The following is a 6,000-nucleotide window of genomic DNA, read 5'->3' as shown; positions in this document are numbered from 1 at the left end:
GTGGCGGGAAACCCACCGGCAGGTTTCTCCTCAGCGCGTTGGTCGTCCTCGACTTTCTCCGGCAGGATAAGCGGTCGACGATGCGGTCGAGAGAGTCCTTCGATTAAATGTTCTTAGGCAAAGGAGCGGACGGCTCCAGTCGTCGGCGGCACAGCGTCAAGTGGTTCCCACGGCTGGGCAACACAACTTCGACGGGCCTCCAGCGGTTACACAAACCTGCGAACCCTGGTCGACGGCAATGGACTTCGACAGCGTCGATGTCCGGGTGCTTCACCTCGATCTCCTCAGCGGTCCCGTCTCGGGTCGACAGCCTTTCGAGGGTCTGTCTTCCAGGGCGCTTCGGCGAAGATGGAGCAGTGCTCGATGGTCCCTCGGAGCATGGGAAGAGGGCGCCTTACCAGGTCCTCTCTCGGGTCAGCCCTCGACGAATTCGTCAGCCTTCGGATCGGTCGAAGCAAATGCCACAGCAAGTCTTCTTCTTCCAGCTGGACATCGAGGATCAGCAGTTCCAGTTACTCATAGAGTGGAGACTCAGCTCCCTGGCTGCTTTAGGAGCACAATGGTCGCTTCTCAACCAAAGGTCCCTTCTGAACACTTTTCCAGTGGTGAGAGGTCCCCAGATATACTATCCTCTCTCTCATCCACGCGGCTGGCACACACTCAGCAGCCAATCATACTGCAGGGCATTCATGCAGTCAGTCAGCCAATCAGGCACACAGTGCATTCAGGCCACACCCCTCCCTTCCAGACACTCACAACAGGGAATGTGGATTGGGACAAGTACCCAGCCATTCAACACTACACACTGCATTCAGGCCAGTTTCGGGCAGGGCTGTCTCAGTCTTTGTCTCTCATGCCAGAAACCAGACAACCACAACAAGAAGTGTATATTGGTCACACACTCCATTCACCCAGGTCCCACCCACAGGAGGTACCCACAACATACAGTCACTGGGAAGGCTCCAGCCAGTCTAGCTGGGCCTTCACAACAATACCATACATGGAACTTCCACCCAACAGCCAGTCAGGGGGATGGGACAGAGACAGGGCTTCCCAGGACTTTGGGAAAACAAGATAACAGGCCATGGAAAGCAAGAGGCCACAGGGGCCATCTTGTTTCCTATCAGGAATCAACAGATCCCAATGGCAGGGCCGGGGTATCCCAAAATGGAGGACACCCGGAGCACCAGTTAATTTCAGCACGGAGCTGCCACCAGCCCATACCCTGCTCTGGGGTCACCCACAGGTGCCCAAAAACATACACTAGGGGCACAGGGTTGTACCCCTACCCATGGGTGCCATAAGGGTATCCCATGGGTCTGTTCACCAAACCAAGAAGAGAGAGCTGCACTGCCAGGAGTCCCACATGGACTCCGGGGCAGAAAACATAACAGAACACACAGTAAAAACAGTAATAGGACAAGGATTCAGAGGCCCTGTCCCTCAGATGCATTTCCAGCATCACAATGTGCTTATCCATGAATCTACATGTCTAGTGCTGAGGAGGGGGTGTGCTTATCCATTAATCTACATGTCTACTGCTGATGACGTGGTGTGCTTATCCATGAATCTACATGTCTACTTCTGGGGAGGTGGTGTGCTTATCCATGAATCTACATATCTGGTGCTGAGAAGGTGCTGTGCTTATCCATGAAGCCACATGTCTAGTGCTGGGGAGGTGGTGTGCTTATCCATGAATCTACATGTCTAGTACTGAGGAGGTGCTGTGCATATCCATGAATCTACATGTCTAGTGCTGAGGAGGTTGTGTGCTTATCCATGAATCTACATGTCTAGTGCTGAGGAGGTTGTGTACTTATCCTTGAATCTACATGTCTAGTGCTGAGGAGGTGGTGTGCTCATCCATTAATCTGCGTGTTTAGTTCTGAGGAGATGGTGCTGAGAAGGTAGTCTGCTTGTCCATTATTCCACATGTCTAGTGCTGAGGAGATGTACTTATCCTGTGAATCTACATGTCTAGTGCTGTGGAGGTGGTGTGCTTTTCCTTAATTCCACATGTCTAGTGCTGAGGAGGTGGTGTGCTTATCCATGAATCTACATGTCTAGTGCTGTGGAGATGGTGTGCTTATCCATGAATCTACATGTCTGGTGCTTTGGAGGTGGTGTGCTTATCCATCAATCTACATGTCTGGTGCTGAGGAAGTGGTGTGCTTGTCCATGAATCTACATGCCTGCTGCAGAGAAGGTAGTCTGCTTGTCCATGAATCTACATGTCTAGTGCTGAGGAGGTGGTGTGCTTATCCATGAATCTACATGTCTAGTGCTGCGGAGGTGGTGTGCTTATCCATGAATCTACATGTCTAGTGCTGAGGAGGTGGTGTGCTTATCCATTATTCCACATGTCTAGTGCTGAGGAAGTGGTGTGTGTATCCATGAATCTACATGTATAGTGCTGAGGAGGTGGTGTGCCTATCCATCAATCTACATGTCTAGTGCTGAGGAGGTGGTGTGCTTATTCATGAATCTACATGTCTAGTGCTGAGGAGGTGGTGTGCTTATCCATGAATCTACATGTCTGGTGCTGTGGAGGTGGTGTGCGTATCCATTAATCTACATGTCTAATGCTGAGGAGGTGGTGTGCTTATCCATCAATCTACATGTCTAGTGCTGAGGAGGTGGTGTGCTTATCCATTAATCTACATGTCTAGTGCTGAGGAGGTGGTGTGCTTATCCATGAATCTGCATGTCTAGTGCTGTGGAGGTGGTGTGCTTATCCATGAATCTACATGTCTGGTGCTGTGCTTATCCATCAATCCCATGACTGGTGCTGTGGAGGTGGTGTGCTTATCCATCAATCTACATGTCTAGTGCTGAGGAGGTGGTGTGCTTATCCATTAATCTACATGTCTAGTGCTGAGGAGGTGGTGTGCTTATCCATGAATCTACATGTCTAGTGCTGAGGAGGTGGTGTGCTTATCCATGAATCTACATGTCTGGTGCTTTGGAGGTGGTGTGCTTATCCATCAATCTACATGTCTGTGGCTGAGGAAGTGGTGTGCTTGTCCATGAATCTACATGCCTGCTGCAGAGAAGGTAGTCTGCTTGTCCATGAATCTACATGTCTAGTGCTGAGGAGATGGTGTGCTTATCCATGAATCTACATGTCTAGTGCTGAGGAGGTGGTGTGCTTATCCATGAATCTACACGTCTAGTGCTGAGGAGGTGGTGTGCTTATCCATTATTCCACATGTCTAGTGCTGAGGAAGTGGTGTGTGTATCCATGAATCTACATGTATAGTGCTGAGGAGGTGGTGTGCCTATCCATCAATCTACATGTCTAGTGCTGAGGAGGTGGTGTGCTTATTCATGAATCTACATGTCTAGTGTTGAGGAGGTGGTGTGCTTATCCATGAATCTACATGTCTGGTGCTGTGGAGGTGGTGTACTTATCCATCAATCTACATGTCTGGTGCTGAGGAAGTGGTGTGCTTATCCATTAATCTGCATGTCTGTTGCTGAGAAGGTAGTCTGCTTGTCCATTATTCCACGTGACTGTTGCTGTGGAGGTGCTGTGCTTATCCATTATTCCACATGTCTAGTGCTGAGGAGGTGGTGTGTTTATCCATGAATCTACATGTCTACTGCTGAGGAGGTGCTGTGCTTATCCATGAATCTGCATGTCTGGTGCTGAGGAGGTGGTGTGCTTATCCATGAATCTACATGTCTAGTGCTGAGGAGGTGGTGTGCTTATCCATGAATCTACATGTCTGGTGCTGAGAAGGTGCTGTGCTTATCCATGAATCTACATGTCTACTGCTGAGGAGGTGGTGTGCTTATCCATGAATCTACATGTCTGGTGCTGTGGAGGTGGTGTGCTTATCCATCCATCTACATGTCTGGTGCTGAGGAAGTGGTGTGCATGTCCATTAATCTACATGTCTGCTGCAGAGAAGGTAGTCTGCTTGTCCATGAATATACATGTCTAGTGCTGAGGAGGTGGTGTGCTTATCCATGAATCTACATGTCTGGTGCTGTGGAGGTGGTGTGCTTATCCATCAATCTCATGACTGGTGCTGTGGAGGTGGTGTGCTTATCCTTGATTCCACATGTCTGCTGCAGAGAAGGTAGTCTGCTTGTCCATGAATCTACACGTCTAGTGCTGAGGAAGTGGTGTGTTTATCCATGAATCTACATGTCTAGTTCTGAGCAGGTGTGCTTATCCATTAATTTGCATGTCTGCTGCTGAGAAGGTAGTCTGCATGTCCATTATTCCACATGACTGGTGCTGTGGAGGTGGTGTGCTTATCCATGAATCTAAATGTCTAGTGCTGAGCAGGTGTGCTTATCCATGAATCTACATGTCTAGTGCTGAGGTGGTGGTGCGCTTATCCATTATTCCACATGTCTAGCGCTGAGGAGGTGGTGTGCTTATCCATGAATCTACATTTCTAGTGCTGAGGAGGAAGTGTGCTTAACCATGAATCTACATGTCTGGTGCTGTGGAGGTGGTGCACTTATCCTTGATTCCACATGTCTGCTGCAGAGAAGGTAGTCTGCTTGTCCATTAATCTAAATGACTGGTGCTGAGGAAGTGGTGTGCTTATCCATGAATCTACATGTCTGGTGCTGAGGAAGTGGTGTGCTAGTCCATGAATCTACATGTCTGGTGCTGAGGAAGTGGTGTGCTTGTCCATGAATCTACATGTCTGCTGCAGAGACGGTAGTCTGCTTGTCCATGAATCTACATGGCTAGTGCTGAGGAGGTGGTGTGCTTATCCATGAATCTACATGTCTAGTGCTGAGGAGGTGGTGTGCTTATCCATGAACCTGCATGTCTAGTGCTGAGGAGGTGGTGTGCTTATCCATGAATCTTCATGTCTCGTGCTGAGGAGGTGGTGTGCTTATCCATTAATCTACATGTCTAGTTCTGATGAAGTTGTGTGCTTATCCATGAATCTACATGTCTAGCGCTGTGGAGGTGGTGTGCTTATCCATGAATCTACATGTCTGGTGCTGAGGAGGTGCTGTGCTTGTCCATGAATCTACATGTCTAGTGCTGAGGAGGTGGTGTGCTTATCCATGAACCTACATGTCTAGTGCTGAGGAGGTGGTGTGCTTATCCATGAATCTTCATGTCTAGTGCTGGGGAGGTGGTGTGCTTATCCATTAATCTACATGTCTAGTTCTGATGAAGTTGTGTGCTTATCTATGAATCTACATGTCTAGTGCTGATGACGTGGTGTGATTATCCATTAATCTACATGTCTACTTCTGAGGAGGTGATGTGCTTATCCATGAATCTACATGTCTGGTGCTGAGAAGGTGCTGTGCTTATCCATGAAGCTACATGTCTAGTACTGAGGAGGTGGCGTGATTATCCATGAATCTGCATGTCTAGTGCTGAGGAGGTGGTGTGCTTATCCATGAATCTACATGTCTAGTACTGAGGAGGTGCTGTGCTTATCCATGAATCTACATGTCTAGTGCTGTGGAGGTGGTGTGCTTATCCATCAATCTCATGACTGGTGCTGTGGAGGTGGTGTGCTTATCCTTGATTCCACATGTCTGCTGCAGAGAAGGTAGTCTGCTTGTCCATGAATCTACATGTCTAGTGCTGAGGAAGTGGTGTGTTTATCCATGAATCTACATGTCTAGTGCTGAGGAGGTGGTGTGCTTATCCATTAATCTGCATGTCTGCTGCTGAGAAGGTGGTGTGCTTATCCATGAACCTACATGTCTAGTGCTGAGGAGGTGGTGTGCTTATCCATGAATCTATATGTCTAGTGCTGAGGAGGTGGTGTGCGTATCCATTAATCTACATGTCTACTGCTGATGACGTGGTGTGCTTATCCATGAATCTACATGTCTACTTCTGGGGAGGTGGTGTGCTTATCCATGAATCTACATGTCTGGTGATGAGAAGGTGCTGTGCTTATCCATGAAGCCACATGTCTAGTACTGAGGAGGTGGTGTGATTATCCATGAATCTGCATGTCTAGTGCTGAGGAGGTGGTGTGCTTATCCATGAATCTACATGTC

This window comes from Ambystoma mexicanum, chromosome 5q, assembly GCF_040938575.1.
Source record: "Ambystoma mexicanum isolate Mex_15411 chromosome 5q, UKY_AmexF1_1, whole genome shotgun sequence".
Taxonomy (NCBI): Eukaryota; Metazoa; Chordata; class Amphibia; order Caudata; family Ambystomatidae; genus Ambystoma; species Ambystoma mexicanum.
The sequence above is the reverse complement of the archived record's forward strand: the minus strand, read 5'-3'. Positions refer to the sequence as shown.